Source organism: Micromys minutus (genome assembly GCF_963924665.1).
Source record: "Micromys minutus genome assembly, chromosome: 13".
In the NCBI taxonomy this organism is placed as follows: domain Eukaryota; kingdom Metazoa; phylum Chordata; class Mammalia; order Rodentia; family Muridae; genus Micromys; species Micromys minutus.
Window position 1 is genome coordinate 48,311,656 of NC_137982.1, and position 18,627 is coordinate 48,330,282.

The 18,627-nt window shown below is 42.6% G+C and overlaps 1 protein-coding gene and 1 pseudogene across 8 annotated transcripts in view; one reads left to right on the top strand and one right to left on the bottom strand.

The window, feature by feature from the left end:
- The window catches only part of OSBPL6 (oxysterol binding protein like 6), a 173,809-nt gene that overhangs the window by 54,147 nt on the left and 101,035 nt on the right, over positions 1-18,627 (top strand). The gene's annotated exons all lie outside the window — the stretch shown is intronic.
- Positions 11,527-11,885, bottom strand: LOC308428883 (cAMP-regulated phosphoprotein 19-like; annotated as a pseudogene). Its single transcript has one exon. The product of its transcript is annotated as a cAMP-regulated phosphoprotein 19-like (transcript).

Genomic DNA, 18,627 nt, shown 5'->3' on the forward strand with positions numbered 1-18,627 from the left:
ACTCAATTCTCTCAAGTCCTTGTCACAGAATTGTAAAGGTAACAGATGCACAGGTCACATGCTTCTAGTCCCATTACAGGTTGACTGTGCTGTTTCGTTGTGTGTGTGCATTGGAACACTGCTTTTTGTTAGTGTTCTTCTCAGGCTGGGGGCCTATGCCCAGGAACGGAACGTGTGCTGCTGTTGTTGTGTCCTGGTGTAAGGCTACAGAACTTCTTGGAGAGAGAAGGGCTGTGCTGAGTCACTGTGCTTTTAGACTTCATGGTGCACAGCACTTTAATCCCTGCAGGCTGTGCCTTTGTTCATGATGGGCCAATGCTACCTTTACAGACAGTGAGTTTCCTCTGCCTGTAACAATTAGATACTAATCTCTTAATTTATGCTTGGGGATGGTCTGTCTTCAGGGGACATCTGCATGCTGGCATTTGGTCCTCACATCTCTCTGGAGTCAGGGAGAAGCTGGGGATCACCTTGAGCACGCCTCCTTCCCTATCATCTGTTCTTATCTTTTGATAACTCTACTTTCAAAATTTTGCCCATAGATGATGCCACAGTTCTCCATTAGGACTGCTAGCATTCTAGCCGCACCTCTGTGACATCCCTCCGACATCTTTAAAGATACAGATCTCAGCTTCCAACCCCATTAACACTTTCCAGTGACTTCCAACCATCTGAGAGAAGAACAGAAATCCCTACTCTGCCAGGGGAGACTTCTGTCTGCCAGTCTTCCTCTCAGTCCTTTGATTTGCTAGGCTGCACATCCCCTTCCTCAAGCCTTCTGGTCTGAAATGCCTCTCGGTCCCTGTCTCTACCTGAGGAAGGCCTGTTTCTACTGCTGCTTCATTATCTCAAGTGCCATCTCCACAGAACAAGGCAAGAAGTATGAAGGGAGCTGTTGCATGATGTAGGAAGCTACAGAACAGTTGTTAGTAAACTAAATAATCTAGTTTTCTAGCTTTCTCAGATGTTAGCATATAAATCTACATTCGTTTTCTATTCTCCCAGATAACTGGTGTTCATCTTCTCAGCGCTGGGCAGAGTTAACCTGTCTAACAGTCATCATCTGATGTCTGCTCGCTTCCCTGGCCCTGCAGCCTGTCTGTGCTATGAAAAGTTTAGGGCCATGTGTGTCATGCTCACCATTGCATTGACCTTTAACCCTGAGCTCATGGGAGCCATTACTTAAACACTTGAAGAGAAACGTTATGGCATATGAACACATTGAGAGCTGGTTGCTCTGAGCTGACATGTGTCAAAGCCTCCAGGCTTTTGCATCCTTTAGCCTGGTAGAGGAGGGGTGGATTCAGGGAGCAGCTGATGCAGGCAGCAGGGGTGAGACAAAGGACAGTAGAAGGAGCCAGGCCTCTCTGGCCTATCCCTGGAGCAGGTCAGGAAGCAGGAGTTGATGCAGAGCCCATGGAAGGGTGCTGATTAGTGGCTTGCTTGAGTGCCAGTCCTGACTTCCTTTGGTGATGAACAGCAATGTGGAAGTGTAAGCTGAATAAACCCTTTCCTCCCCAACTTTTTTCTTGGTCATGATGTTTTGTGCAGGAATAGAAACCGTAACTAAGACAAGTTGGTACCAGGGATGGGGGTGTTGTGTTGATAGGCCTGGTCAGACTTTTGGAGGAATGTGGATTTTGGGGACTTTGGAAAGCAGTGGGATGCTTTAAGTTGGGCTATCCTAGTAGGAATAAAGAAGACTTTTTTGTTGAATATGATTTGAACTGTGCAGACTGGTTCCCAGAGGTTTCAGCGGAGAAGAATTTAGAATGTTGCCTAGAGACTGTTTTTGTGGTATTTTTGTGAAGAATGTGGCTACTTTTTGCCCTTGTCTGAGGCTAAGGTGAAGAGACTCAGATTAATTGTATTGACAAAGGAAATCTCTCAGAAACGCCCACCATAGACTTTGCTCTTTGGTTAAGTCTCATGAAGAGAATTTAAACAAGCATAGCAAGCCGAGAGAGGAAAAATATAAAATATATAGTTTGAGTATTAAAGGGTCACCAGGACTTGAAATAGAGCTGAATTCTGTGTTTAAGGAGATAGCAAATTAAGGAAGTGGGACTTTGGGGCAAGATCCTGCCCAACTAAATTTAGATCCAGGCATGGAGATAAACATCTTTAATCCCTGGGGATAAAGCCAAATAGATCTTCAAGTTCAAAGCCAGCCTTATACAGTTCTAGGTGAAGAAAAGTTTAAATCCAGGCATGGTGGTACACACCTTTAATTCTAGGATACAGAGCCAAACAGATCTCTAAGTTCAAAGTCCAGGTGTTGTGGTACATACCTTTAATCCCAACATTGATAAAGTAATAGGAAAAGGGGGCATAGTCCAGCCCCAGCAAGCAGCAGAACTCAGCAGTTTCAGCATTGTGGCTCTGGCTTTAGAGTCAAGAATAAAAGGGACAATTGATGCTGGTTAGCTGGAGCTAATAAATTAGAGGTGATTAAGAAGAGACCCTCATCATTGAGGTGAAATCTTCTGGAAGTGTTTTCTGAGAGCACAAAGAAGCCATGTTCCAGAGATAGGGAAGGTTGTGCCTCATGCTGCAGCTGTACTTGGTAATGTGTAAGTGTCACCCAGGTGGCACTGGTTTTGAAGGCATGAAGGGGTCATGAGGAGCAGCTGAGGCCTGGCACTGTGAGAGGCCATGGAAGGAAGGCTATTGGTGAAGGTTCAGCCTCATTTGTAGTTGACCACCCAAGACTGAAAGGGTCATGCAAAGGATTTAAGGCTTGGCACTATGAAGAGAGCCTATGAGAGGCGGTTGGTGAAGCCTAGTTGCAGGGGAAGACCCCAGTGTATTGTAGATGCCAGTACCATGAGATGATCACCAGGAACAGCAGCAGCAGTGGAATGGATCAACCTGAGCCTAGAAAGCTACAGAGGACAGAGCTGGAGAAGTGGCGCCAGCCCTTGGGAGGAGCCCAGAAGATCACATGTAGATCCCAGACATTGAAACTTGAAACAAGTAGCTGTAACAATGAAGTTGCCTTGGAGACCCCAAGATATTGAGATGCCAGAGCAGAGTCTATTTGCTGAGGAAAGCTGCTAATGGAGTAGAAACAGCTCAGGAGATAGAAGTGTGTTGCAGTCAACAAAGATGGAAAGGGAGTGGAGGTCTGAAGACCACTTTGACATCAGACATGGGGATGAGAAGTTTGGAGTTTGCCCAGCTGGTTTCCTGTCTTGCTTTGGGGATTACATGATTGAATGAATCTTAGAAGAGACTTTGAGTTTTGGATATTTAACATTCCTAAGACTACTGCAGACTATGGGGACTTTGGAAGTTGGACTAAATGTACTTTTTATTATGCTATGGCTAGATATGGCCCCCATAGACTCAAGTGTTTGAACAAGCCTGCAGGGGCCAGGGAGTGGAATGTGGTGGTTTGCACATGTTTGACCCAGAGTGGCACTATTTGGAAGTTGTACTGGCTGGTTTGTGTCAACTTGACACAAGCTGGAGTTATCAAGAGAAGGAGCCTCAGTTGAGGAAATGACTCCATGAGATCCAGCTGTAAGGCATTTTTTCAACTAGTGATCAAGGGGGGAGGGCCCAGCCCATTGTGGGTGGTGCCATCCCTGGGCTGGTAGACCTGGGTTCTATAAGAAAGCAAGCTGAGCAAGTCAGGGGAAGCAAGCCAGTAAGTAACATCCCTCCATGGCCTCTGCATCAGCTCCTGCTTCCTGACCTGCTTGAGTTCCAGTCCTGACTTCCTTTGGTGATGAACAGCAATGTGGAAGTGTAAGCTGAATAAACCCTTTCCTCCCCAACTTGCTTCTTGGTTGTGATGTTTTGTGCAGGAATAGAAACCCTAAGTCAGAGATGTAGCCCTTTTGGAATAGGTGTCATTATGGTCATGGGTTTTAATACCCTAGACCTAGCTGGCTGGAAGTCAGTATTCTGCTAGCAGCCTTCACATGAAGATGTAGAACTCTGAGCTCCTCCTGCACCATGCCTGCCTAGATACTGCCAGGCTCATACCCTGAAGATATTGGACTGAACCTCTGAACCTGTAATCCAGCTCCAATTAAATGTTGTCCTTATAAGACTTATCATGGTGTCTGTTCACAGCAGTAAATCCCTAACTAAGACATATACTGTGTCTGTTTATAAGGACTTTGGATGAATACAGAAAGGAACTAGGTGCTTCTTTCGGGTGGGGATACGTATTCACCAAGAGCCTCTCTAAAACCACAATTTGCCAACCTGGACAACTGATCTGTCCTCTATCGTCCCTGTGGCCCTGGCTGTTCTCAGGTGTGCTATAGTTTCAGTTTGATAGCAATTGCTCTTTCTGATCACACACGGTTTCAGTCTAAAAATGGGACCCACTGGAGAACTTAAGTCGATTTGAATTCTAAATTCTTGCAATGGAGATACTTCCCCACAGGCACCAAATAGAGAGCATTTAGTTATTGTCGCTGTGCTGTGTGGTCTTTATCAGACTGTGCATAATGGAGGCAGAAGCCGTCCTGTGTCTGTGTGTTTGTCTATGGGGATCTTTGCCACATGCTGCCGTCTCAGCAGAAAGTGATGCTGTTATGTATTTACACGCATGTGCGTTTGCTCTTAGGAGTCTACACGTAAAGGGCAGTGTTCCTTTCAAGCTCCGCTCGCCTGCGTGAAACACTGAACTGAAAACGGGCTCTGGGCAAATGTAGACCGTCTGAGCTGAGTAGCCAGCCGCTAATTCTTGGCCGAAACCACTGTCCACTTTTATAAATTGCTGCCAAAAAAGATGCAACGTCTTGAATTCTGTCACTTCATCTGTCATTTTTGAAAATAATCTCTTCTTAGTTCCTTGTTGCAGTAAATATGGAAAGGACTGCTTATCCTTTTATTGGCCCCCATGGTCTCATTCCGAGGAGCTGAGCACACACCATGTGGTCCCCACACAACCTGGTGCTCCGTTCTGCCTCTAGGAACTCAGGTGCGGTTCATTCTACCGCCCCTGCTGCTTCTGTCCTGGGTGGATATGACCATCCGGCGTGTTGTTTTCACTCACTTCCCTTGGCGTGTAGTTGCTAAGCCTTAGACATCCACATCCCAACTCTGTGGTGGACTTTATGCGCTCTGCCACTACACCATTTGAACACAATTAAGTAGTCACATCAAAGAACACACCAAGCCAATCTGATTCAACAGGTATAATGTGCCAACCTAGATAAGTCAAATGATCTTGCACAATTCCATCCCTTGTAAAACAGTCATAGCAACCTTATTCATGAAGAGATGTGCCAAGAGAAACATACACATCTGCTTCCATCTTCATTTCTCTCCCAACCCCTCTCCCTCAATCTCTGCCTCCTGCCTCCTCTTCTGCTCCCAGACCTTTCTCCGCCTATCTCTCTTATGTCCAATCATGTATCACCTTAACATAAACCTACAATACTTTGCAGCAGGGATTGATTAACTTTACCCATAAAAGGTTGGGCTATAAAGACCTGTGGGCTCATGGGCCTTCTGTTATCTCCTGCTTGGGCTCTGTTATGATTCAAAAGCAGCCACAGATAATCTGTTGTAAAGGCGCAAGCATTCTGTATTCCTATGGAACTTGAACTATGAAAAAAACAGAAGGCATTTTTGGCCAATGGACTATAGTGTGCTGATATCATCAGCATAGTGGCTCCAACTGCAACAGAGGCAGTAGAGGGTGAAACATACCAGGAAGTCTTTTCTTCTCAAATGGCCAGGCCTGCAGTCTGGTTTCCATGAGGATCTCGGTAGCCCGTGTAAACATGAGTTACTGTCTGTGAGACAGTAACAAGATTGGATTATCCGAGAGCCCTTGAATAAAATGGAACTGAAACAGATGCAAATCCCATGTTAGTGTTTGTCTTGAATGCATGGCCTTGCTGCTGCCTTTGGTTAGCCTGAATGTCTTCTGTCTCTCTTTCTGGCACAACCCAGTCTTAGAATTAAGAGTCTGCTTACATGATGAGACAGACCTTCTAGGATCCTGGCTGTGATGTGTTCAGGGTAAGTTGTCACTGGCTTCTTTGCAGTTCTCAGGTAACTTTCACAGCCTGGATTAAACAGACTTTATACAAAACGACAGATATTAAACTACCTTATTCAGGTAGAAGTCATCACCTCTGATGAGCTGGGACAAGTTGGCTTTAGGAACTACTTTGCAAGGAATAATGGGTGACAAATTGAGCTGGTGATCAGTTTGTTTGGCAAGGATTCCCGATAGGAGGCTTTCAGATTAGGATGGTGAAGTCTGGTAGGAGTAAATGCTTGTTAACGAGGATGGGGCAGAGCACTTTTCACAGTGCATCGGGCAAAATGGAAGCGACCCCAGTCACACCAGCAAGTTTATACTCTGCACACCATTCACGTGGCATAGATTCTGAAGAGATGCACTCACAGGTAGCAAGTCACAATGAAAAGCACAGTGTGTTTGTTCCATGACTGAGGGGGGGGTCTTACTCATCACTTAGTGGAGCAAGGGCTCAAATTAGTCGGTTTTATCAAGGAAAAATTCAAAGTATTAAATTAAAATTGAATTTCAGGTAATCGAATCTAGGATACATGCTGAGCATTAAATGAGATATTTGAGCTATACTAAATAACAAATAAACGAAATACTAGGCTGTCAGCATATCCAGATAGCTCATACTTTACCTTTTTTTGTAAAACCTCCTTTTACTTTGTAACCCTGATTGTCTTGAAACGTGATATGAAGAAGATGTATAAACTCAGAAACCTGCCTCTATCTCCTGAATACCTACTTCTCCTTTTTTAAAAAATTTATCTTGTCGCGAGCAGGTCACTGAATGAACACAAACACCATGTGAACCATGTTGACTAAAGGTCTGTCGTATTCTTGATATAATAATGTTATATCTTTCAGGATCCACTTGATTTATCAGGTGCTTACCGTATATAAGTCAGACTGTGCATTCTTCTCTGGGTTCTCTCAGTAGCTCTCCAGACGCAGCACCATGGTAGGATGCTCACCTAGCATTTTTGAAGCCATGGGTCTGATTTCTAGAGTCTCCTTTTCTCACCCCAAAGTATTTCCTGTATTTTTTTAAACGTATTTACCTGGCTTCATAAACAAATGGGATTGCTATAGGTTCATCTTTATGAAATTATCTGTTAATATTTCCTGTATTGAAGTCCATCTTGGTTGGTACCAACATTTCAAAATTGTATACTGCATAATATCTTTATGTTTAAAGATTTTTCTCTTGTAAACATCATTCAGATGGGTTTTGTTTTTACTTTATAATACCTTTCTTTTGAGGAGGAACAGGGTCCTTCCATATAGCCTAGGTTGACCTTGAACTCAAGATTTGCTTGCCTGAGCTTCCTGAATGCTGGGATTCCAAGCACGTGCCACCACACCCAACTTTACTTGTTAATCCTAATTGTGGCATACAAGATTAAAATGGAGGAGAACTAGTTACTAGTGGCTAGAACATGCTGGTTTCCAGATCCCCGCACCCTCTGAAGTAACCTATTAAAAACACTAGGGCGTTTCTGGTGTTTTAGCACTGCACAGAAAGATGTGGGGTTGTTCTACAAACATTTGATTGTTGTTCAATTTTCTGGAACAAAACTTCTCAAGGAGCTGGTCCTATGTCGTCAACACCAACACTCTCACCCCCAAGGGGTTTGCTTGAGATCTGGTATGGTTGGCTACTCTGGGGTTCTCTTCAGGTCTTGTTCCTTACCTTGGTTTCCTTCATAACACAATGTCTCATTAGGTCCTGAGTTTAAAGGATTCTGGAAACAAATGTTGCAGCTTGTGGGGGGGGGGTAACAGAGACATGGCTATTCCAAATCTTACAGTATTTCCATCCAACCCTCTCCATTCATCTCCACGGTGCTGGCTTTCATTGTTTCTGAATGTTAGCAGTTTAGAGTTTGAAATAACCTTGGAATTCACGAAGGACCAGGTCACAGTTATGGTCCAGAGACCATGCTCCTTCAGACTGGACCCATAGCGCTGAACACTCCAAGCAAGCGCTTCATGCAGCTGTTTTTGGAAGAAGACAACGCAAAAGAAATGAAGCATGTGTGTGTGTGTGTGTGTGTGTGTGTGTGTGTGTGTGTGTGTGCGTGTGTGGGGGCATAAACTTTTGAACTAGAAGGTTCATGTTTGAAACGCTGACCTTGAATTTGTTTATTCAGTTTAAAACTAAGGCCAACAGTAGTATACCAGGCAGCTCTGCCAGTACCCATTGGACTTTGTGGTATTTCCACCTCATTAAGCTTAACCTAACAAACAAGTTTCTAAAATGTAAAATAGAGTATGGGTCATGTGTTTACCTTTATCTGGGTTTCTTTGAAATTGTGTGTGCCTTAATTTTGGGAGCCAAATGTCTAGCTCTCCCATTTCTGTTCTTAATCCAGTCCTGTTAAGAATTTAATGTCTCTTTTCCCTAATGTGATTTTAAAGTACAGGTCATGAACATTATTTTGATTAACCAAGCTTTTGTGGGTTTTATAAAGGCTGATTCTTAATTATGAGCTACAATTTATTCATCTGACTTAAAGTCCTAAGCGCCAGCTTTCTTTTGGAGTGTGCTTTTAGGCATTGCCTCCTGCCGGTCAGTTTGTTGTATGTGCAAAGATTATGAACTCTGCTGAAAACATACATTTTTGCATTATTAGGAAGTTAGGATACAGGGAACATGCTCACCAAGACTGGAAGATGAATCTCATGGTATACTTCATAAAGGAACATAATTACCCTTGATATCATCCATTGATACATGTTCTATCACCGTGTTTCAAGCAGGGATCACTGAAAAGTCAATAGTCGGACACTGTGTGTGCCTGCAAACAACGTCCGTGATGTCTTCAGACATGGACTATGGTCCAGTCCACATCTTCACTGGTGTGAATTTGCAATACTGTATTTATATAATGCTTTATAGTTTAGAACTTTTTTTTTAAATATCCATTGACTCATTTGATACCTACTAAGAACCCAGGATTGCTTAGAGATGTCCCAGAATTCATTATGTCTGCTTTGTATGCGAATGAAATAAGTTCAGAAAGGTAACATCTAGCTTAGGGAACCAATGACTATTGAGGGGTAGAGAGAGGACTAAGCCTGGGAATGTTTGTTTGTTGGGGATCCTGGGGATCAAGCTTAGGAACCCACACGTGATAGGCAAGTGCTGTCACTGAGGGGGTGTCCCCAACCCTTTGAAGTTTTAAGAAGCCCTTTGGTAGACAATTTCAGATATAAAAACATAACAATGCAGTCAAGGGGCCCCTGTCCCTTAGCTGCAACATTTATCAGTCCTATGTGTCTACATATTATCTGCATGTTTACCAACCCTCACTCCACTCGGTGATGGCGATTTTGAAAAATTTTTTTTAAAGTGGATTTATTATGAAGCACATTAATCTCAGCTGGGTAAGTTTTACACATGGTCATGCCCATGGAGATTGCTCCATGTCCTGTGACTTCTGATGTCCCCCAGAGAGTCCCTCATGGTCTCTCTAACTAATTTTGATTTTTTTTCCATTTGAGACAAACTGCTTGGTCATGACCTTGCCGTGAGTGTTGTAACTGGTTTTTTTTTTTTTTTTTTTTTGGTTTTTTTTTTTTGTTTTTTTTTTTTTTTGTTTTTTATTTTTTTCCCAGCTTATTTTGTTCCACGCAGCATCTCTGAAGCATCGGTCTTTGGACCCAGTGCTATTTGTTGAATGTAGAACTCCATCTGTCCTCATCTCATAGATACAGAAAGTTGATCTCATGGATGGTGAGAAAGTGCGTTCAGCCCATCACTGCCAGGGACCACATAGGGCGACTAGCCATTTTCTTGATGGAGACTTGGTCAGTGTGTGCAGTGACCGTTGGTTCTGTTTAAAAGGTTAATGGAGGAGAAGCCATACTGCAGCATCTCTGCCTGTGGCTCAGTGAGTCATGGCTTCTAAGAGTGGATCACCACCCTTGTCCTTATTGATTGCTTCTGAGGTCCCTGCCTATGTGTTTGAGAAGTGTCTGCTCAAATTCCTTCGGCGAGGGTACAGGTACTTTAAGACCAAGCACCACAAATTATACGATCCAGAAAACCATTGACCTGTTTCCTCCTTCTGAGTGGTTTTACTCACTGGCTTAATTTGCTAATTATGTAGAGGAAAAAAATGATCAAAATAGTGGCTGAATTACTGTATCCTGAGCTCGAGTTTAATTTAATTTTAATTAAAAAAAAATCGGCAAGGACCCAGCAGTAGAATCAGATCTGATGTGTTTTTCTTTGTAAGGAATTTTGTTTGGAATTATTTAAGTCAATTATCTCTGTTTTAGCTGGAGAAGGTAGAATTACTCTTAAATTTAGCTTTTAGAGCAGAAATATCCAAGAGCATGTACTAGAAATACTCATGGGCAGGGCAGTGAACCCAGGGACAAACATGTTTAGAGATGTCACCAGCTCCTTTGACAGGGAGTATTCTTTCCAAGGAAGCTCATGTATAATACTGACATATATTAATGATATTAATATTACCAATATTAATAATCAACTATGTGTATAGGAGAGCCCAAAGATCAAGCTCAGCTCTTCCTTTATACCCTTTTCTGCTTGCAGAACATTTGAGTCAATACTGATCAGGTTGTTTCCCGGTATGAATTTGCTGAGATTGGAAGCCTCCTGGCAACATCAGGTGCTTCCTGCCAGCAAGTGATGCTCTATGCCCTGATTCCCTTTGTTGATTAGAGGTTGCAAACTGGTAAACTTTTAATTGAAACATCCTTCTACTGTTTTGAGGCTTGACTATTTCTGTAAGCAATAGCCATTTTTGCATCATGGCCTCAGATTCCTGGGAGATATGGTGTGTAATCAAAACAGCAAGAGAAATACTTTTCGAAATGAGTTGTTTGGCTGGCCTCCTCTGAAGTTGGGTAGCCATAATTTTTTTTACATCATAAACTTATGGGTTTGCATATGCTTGAAGTGTTTTTATCCTTCTTAGTCATTCTTTTTGATGATTAAACTGTTTCATTTTTATAGAGGCATCTTCTAACCAGCTTCAAACTGATATGTATGTATATACGTGTGCATGGTGGTTTGTGGTATATATGCATCTATGCATCTTTCCATCCATCTTTCTACCCAGTGTCTTTTTATTTATTTTATGACATAGTATTCCCAGCACACATTACTAGTTTTTAATAGACAGTTGCTATTTTCTCCCCTTATCTTTTGTCCCCAGATCTGGAACTGGCCATTTATTTAAGATGTTCTGATTCTTTTGATGGAACTAGTTTTTCAGACGGGGGTTTGAAATGCCAGGCATGAGATGTAGTCAACATTTTTTCCCCTAGTTCTTTTCAGAGGATAAAGTTAGCAAATGTTACCTTGAAGCAAACTGTTTCATGAGTTCATACCAATGCCTATGATTCAAATGGAAGGACATAACATTAGTTTTTAAATTTAAATGAATCTGTTTTCTTTAACAGATTTTTGTTTTAACCATCTTTATTCTTTTCCTTTCATGTTCTAAATGTTGGTTTTTTTTTTTTTTTTTTTTTTTTTTTTTGCAGTTCAGCTCTTTTAATCAGCCAGCCAGCTTGCTGGCAACCAGGGATGGTTTCCGCTGAGGGAGGTCCTGTGGAGTGGGAATGTGGTCACCAGTGACCTCTGTCTTATCCGGGGCTGCAGCAGGAAGCTGCTTGTTCTTCATCTTTGCTTTTGCCATATTGTAGTCCCCAGAATCAAAATACTTTTGCCCTTTCTGCAATCTTTTCCTTAAAAAAAATCAGAACCACCAGGCTTTTGTCCCAAATGAGGATACCTTGCTTTTAACTTTGCTTCCTCAGCTTTCTCTGGACTAGTTACTTTATCTTCCATTTCCTTTCGCTCCTCCACCGACGCTGCCTCGGGGACTTCCGAGGACATGGTGCTCCTTCTTATCCCCTAAATGTTGGTTCTTAATGACACCTTTATTCATATTTTCTTGGGTGGGTATGGGCAGCGTCCACAGTAAAGACTGATGCTTAACTTATCTAGATGGTTATCTAGATCTGTTTATTGTTATTTGGGGACCGAAGGCAGAGTGACAGACCAGCCATCCGATGCATGCTTATAATCCCAGCACCAGGGGGACAAGAGAATTGCCGTTTGAGGCCAGGCTCAGCTACATCATGAGATCCTGCCTCAAAAGTGAGGCAAAATGAACACATCAGAATGCTGCTTTTTGAGAATTCTTGATAGGAAGGCTAATGCTTTGTAACATTGATCTAGGTTATGGTCATAAAGTCATGTGTGTTTGTGCAACATTCCCATATCTACTTAAGAATGACTTATGATTTATCTTCAGAAATGTTATAATTTGGTAGAATAACTGAAGAAGAGATTCATGAGAACTAACCAATCAAGGACCATGAGGTCATAAGGACATAATTAGAATTATAAAATTATAGGAGATGTAGCTGAAAGGGATCTTGCAATATTGCCTATTCTATTTCCCGAGTATACCTTGGTCCTTTTACAAGAGTTACATTTGAACAAGTCCAAATAGAGAGCAGTTCAGCAAGGTGAAACTCAAGACCTAGTCACTGGGTTCCCGAGTGCAGAAAGCAGATTGCAGAGGTTCACATGGCGAAGTCTCTGTCGAGCAAGTTCAACTTTGACTGCTCTGCAATTGCTTTCTCGGTTTGAGCGGGGGTTTTTGATTGTCTTGTTTGTTTTGTTTTAGAGAAAGTATATTATGTCTAGAAATGAGATCATCAGACTAGTGACACAGGACAACAAACAACTGACTATAAACCTCTCCTGCTCATGTCGCTCTGCTCCTTCATAGTTAAGCAGGCTCTGGGCCTGACCAAGGAAATGGAATGTGTAGGACATTTTGACTTTTAAACCAGGTGGGAACACATGCATTGTATACATAGTTAATAACTGAAGTGAACCTTACATGGGTATAATATAGATGGTTGGAGATGCAGATCAGAATTTTTTTGCTGACTTGATGGTGAAATTTAAAACTAAATGCAGAGGTGAATTAATTTGGGGGGGGGGGATTGCTTGTTATAACCTTTCTTGTTCTGCTTTTAAGAGGCCAGTCTTGAGGGATATTGGGTTTAAAAAAAAAAAACAAATGAGTACGTTAAACATGTTTGACTGTTTTGTATATTAAAATTACCATCAAACATGTTTCAAAGAAATGATTTTTTTAGGGGGTGGAAAATTACCAGCACTTTAGAATTGTATAAAAATGTTAGTAAGCTTTATGTCATTATGATTCAGAATCTGTCTCCAGGGGAAGCTCTTTCAGGAGTCAAAACAACTGAAGCCTGCGGAGCCACACTGCTTATTTAACCTAAAATTCATTTTTAAAGAGGAGGATCGCTAATGTTTTGAAATAGACAATTCCGAAATGCTTTGTGGCCTGAGCTGAATCCCTTTAAATATTCTAACAGCAAGCAGCTTAATGGCTTCCCTCTTTAGGATGCTGGGATCCCATGGAGATCTCTAAGAGGGGGAGCCTAGAGGGCTTGAGTTTCTAAAAGCGCCTGCTTGGGTAGTGTCTGGGCAGTGGCAGTTTAGGTTCACTGTCCCTGAGATCTTCACTTAGTGTCCATATCAGAGGACAGAGGCTCACGTGGATGTCCTCCCCTCCAAACTGCCTATCAAACATATCAAATGTCAAAGCATATCTAACTTGGATTACTGGTTTTCAAAATACAGGAGGTGGCTAAGGAGTCCAGTAAGGGCTTAAAGCTCACAGCTGAAGGAAGTGTGTCCAGTTCCATAGACTGCCCAGCCCCCATGCCCTGAACTTCATCCATCCTTGCCAATACCTCTAGCACGTCCAAGCCTTTAATTAGCGTTTGGACTGAAATGAGAAGTAGTATTACGGTAGAGCCCTCCTAAAACAATGTGATCTGAGAAGGACATGCTTCCATTACAATGTACCTGTGTTTTTGTAAAATGACTAAACACAAGGTTAAAATGCATCCAGGATCCTTAATTTCACTTTTACTCTCAGGTTCCATTTCTAGGCTCAGATAATAGTCCTCCAGCCATGTTAGAGGTCACTGGCTCTCTAATGGTGGCTTCGCATTGGAAAGCTCTGGCCAGCCCTTGGGTGGATGGCAGCCTTTTGGAATTGAAAGGAGTCTGGCAAGAGAAGCTTCACAGCCTATTGGCTCAAGTTTGATGAGGCAGAGGCATGGACTTCATTCCGAAGCCTTCCCCTCTTTCTCATTCTTCCCCCTGACTCCTCGATTTGTTCTGCTGGAACCCTGGCCTACCCTTTCCAGTATAGTCCATGAATACCGTGTAGCTTTGAGATCCTTAGACTAATGGAGGAGGTCCCAAATCTCTAATTGCCAATGGATAAATGCTGTAGTAGAAATGTAGATGCCCGAGATGGGCTACAGAGGGATCTGGCCCAGCCTGCGGAATCGGGGAATTTCCCCTGAGCTGCCAGTTAGACTGAGTTGAAAGTAAACTGATTGGGGGAAAACAAAAATAACAAAACAAACGAACGAACAAACAAAATAAAACCCCATAACAGAGTGAATACCAAGACCTCCCAGGCTATACAGAGAAAAATACCCATCTTGACAGCAGCAGCAGCAACAACAGTAGAAATAGAAATTAACCATATGACAAATAAGAGGAAAGAAGAAATTTCCAGTCAGATGAAATAGAAAGTGCTTAGAAATTCAAATTAGAGTATGTGGTGTGGGATCAGGCAAAGAGAAGCAAAGGCACATCATTCCAAAGTTTGAAGCGTCTATTGGGGACATTGATTGTCAACCCTGAGCACCACATTGAGACCAGTGAACTGTCATAGTCCTATGCGTGTATTTCTGATTTTCACGGAATAATACAAACCACACGGGCCTTGCTGACCGAATTAGTTACTTTTCTGTCACTGTGATAAAACACCACAATCGGGACAACTTGCGGAAGCAAGTGTTGGTGCAGAGGGGTAAGAATCTAAGGTGGAGCAGTGGAGGAGGACGGCAACAAGAGGCAGGTCTGGCAGCTGGAGGTCCAAGCTGAGAACTCAGGTCCTGACTCTCAAGCACAAAGAGCAGAATTTTGCCACTGTTATGAGTTCTGATGTAAATGTCTGATACGTGCTCCTTACATGGGTCCTTTGACCCCAGCAAAGGTAATACGACCCACAGGCTGAGAAATATGAATAGAGCATTTCTGGCACGACGGAGGGTTTTCTCAATGCCTCTCCCAATCTGAACCCCCTCTCCCAAGTAATTGCCATTCTGACCACTGTAACAACACATTAATTTACTCCTTGGAGTTCATTTAAATGAAAACACCCAGTGATCTTAAAAAACACAAAACAAAACTTTATTTACTTATTTCTGTGTGTATGGGTACTCCACCTGCATGAATGTCTGTGTTTTACAAATGTACCTGATACCCACAGAGGACAGAAGGGGGCATCAGATGCCCTGGCTCTGCAATTACAGCTGATTGTGAGTGAGTCATCATGGGAGGGGGGCTGGGAATAGACCAGAGAACTATCACTCCAGTCCTACCATGCACGGTCTTTTTATATTGAGATGAATCTATGATGTTAACTTGCCTATATTGCTATGATGGTTTGTTGATGCTTGCGCCAGGCTCTATTAAGTTGCCTTGTTGGAGTAGGTGTGTCACGGTGGATGTGGGCTTTAATACCCTAGTCCTAGCTGGCTGGAAGTCAGTCTTCTGCTAGCAGCCTTCAGATGAAGATGTAGAACTTTCAGATCTGCCTCCGCCATAGCAGCATGGACTCTGCCATGCTCCTGCCTTGATGCTAACGGACGGAATGAACCTCTGAACCTGTAAGCCAGCCCCAGTTAAATGTTGTCCTTATGAGAGTTGCTTTGGTTATGGTGTCTGTTTACATCAGTAAGACCCTAACTATGGCAAGTGCCTAATATACATATCAGGAAGTCACTCTTAATTTCTGTGGATTGCTGCTTTGTGTAAATATTCAACAATATCTACAACACTCTGCTCATGTGTGTGTTTTAAATATCAATATTTATTCAGTCTCCTAACCAGAACACTTGAAGCAGAATCATGCTGGATAAGCACAGTGTCTCAGAGGTGGCCTCAAAGGACCTCTCTGTCTCTTTCTCTCTTCTGTCATCCTCAGCATGCCTTTCATCTTACGACTTACATCGCCCCATGATGACCTCCAGTGCTTGCACATGAGTGTGTTCTCCTATGACTTTGGTTTTAGCTGTGGAGTGGGAGACATTGAACCTTTTAGATGAATCCATATCAATTTGTGTGGCTCCTGTTCTTTTTTGTATGCATATCAGGATATCATGTTATAGCTCTGTCATTTAACTCTGCACTGTTACGTCCCTGTGTATCATAAAGGATATAAATGGCAAATCAATAGATGGTTTACTGGCTGGTTTTGTTCAATTTGACACAAGCTGGAGTTATCACAGAGAAAGGAGCTTCAGTTAAGAAAATGCCCCAATGAGATCCAGCTGTAAGGCATTTTCTCAACTGTGATCAAGGGGGGAGGGCCCAGCCCATTGTGGGTGGAGCCATCCCTGGCCCAGCCCATTGTGGGTGGAGCCATCCCTGGGCTGGTAGACCTGGGTTCTATAAGAAAGCAGGCTGAGCAATCCAGGGGAAGCAAGCCAGTAAGTAACAACCTCCTTGGCCTCCGTATCAGCTCCTGCTTCCTGACCTGCCTGGGTTCCTGTCCTGACTTCCTTTGGTGACGAACAGCAATGTGGAAGTGTAAGCTGAATAAACCCTTTCCTCCCCAACTTGCTTCTTGGTTGTGACGTTTTGTGCAGGAATAGAAACCCTAAGACAGATGGGTGTGAAGGAAGAGATGACTGAGATGGTGGCATGCCCAAAGTATGCTTTAGTAATTAAAAACTCACCAATAGACACACCTTTCCCAAGGCTGCACAAGTACAGAGTGATTAGAGTAGGGAAGTGAAATTGGGTTTCACTGTGTAGCCGAGCCTCAAAAGTTGGCTAATTGACAAAGAACTTTTTAGTGATTTTTTTTACATGTAATTTTTCTGAGTTGTCAAACTCAACAGCCAAAATAGTCTGGTTTTTGTAGAAGTGCTAGGTCTTACTTTTGAAGATCAGACATTTTAACATCATCTCAGTTGATCTGTATCAGAAAGTCTGAATTGTCAGCTTTGGACCATATATAATGGGCTGCCTGTTAAGTCACCTTGAGCATGCACTCTGAGAGAACTCAGCATTTTATAACTATAGCAGTATAAAATGTGCAAACAGTATAGTGTGTGTGTGTGTGTGTGTGTATGTGTGTGTATATGTATGTGTGTGTATATATGTGTGTATGTGTGTGTATATGTATGTGTGTGTTTATGTGTGTATATGTGTGTATATGTGTATGTGTGTGTGTATGTATGTGTGTATGTATGTGTGTATGTGTATGTATGTGTGTGTATATATGTGTTTATGTGTGTGTATATGTATGTGTGTGTTTATGTGTGTATATGTGTGTGTATGTGTATATGTGTGTGTATGTATGTGTGTATGTATGTGTGTATGTGTATGTATGTGTGTGTATATATGTGTGTATGTGTGTGTTTATGTGTGTGCATGTATGTGTGTGTATGTGTATGTATGTATTTATGTGTGTATGTATGTGTGTATGTGCATGTGTATGTGTGTGTATGTGTGTGTGTATATATGTGTGTATGTATGTATGTGTGTTTATGTGTGTGTATGTGTATATGTGTGTACAGCCTATTGTTCCTATTCGAATTACAAAGAAAACAGAAGAGATAAAGTCAAGCATAAAATGAAATGACACAATGAAGACTCATAGTAAACAGAAGAGGTTTGAGGCTGCTGCCCCCTAAGGTAAACTTCGTAAGTAGGGGTTCACCTAAACATTAAAGAATATAGTATAGTAAACACAGGAGCTAGTGACTGATTCATTTCAATCACATGCATGCACTGCGAATAACTATAAGCTGCACTTTGCATGGCAGCATCAGGAGTGTGCGTCGACCAGCATCCCATACGTGCTGAGTGACACATTATACCCAGACTTTCCCATTGCTCGGGTGGGATGTAATCTCAGCACTGATCAGATCATCCTTCCACGACAGCATTGTGCCAGGAAGAGTTTGTGTACCCCCAAAACCACCAAGAGCTGATTCCAATACGATCGTTTTAGGGTCTTTATTTACAATCTAGAGCTTGGGCCACACGGCCATCTCTGCCAGCAGAATGGGAGGGTACAGCCCCAAGCTCTCACGAGGACAAGGCTTTATAGGAATGGTGAGCAAGCGAGGGGAGTTTAGCCTGGCAAGTATCGCTGAATGGCTATCGTACACTTACAGGTGAGTGCTCTGAAGCAAGACCGTACACAACCAAGAACAGTCTGAAAGTACACCTGAAACAATCTTTGATTAACTGTTGCTAGGAGGTATGGAGGGAGTAACTCTGACCAGGGACAAGCTGTGTGTCCTGCCTTGTATGTGGGTGCAGCTGCAGGTCAAGTTCTCAGGCTTTTTTTTTTTTTAAAGATGGAGGCACATTCCAAGATGGAGTAGGGTTTGGCCTCCACAGGATCCTATCTGTAATCTCTAAAGTCACTAAATCCCGTTCTGTTGATATGGAAACTGAGCGCAGCTGGAAAGAACCTTCCCTGAGTTTCATAGCT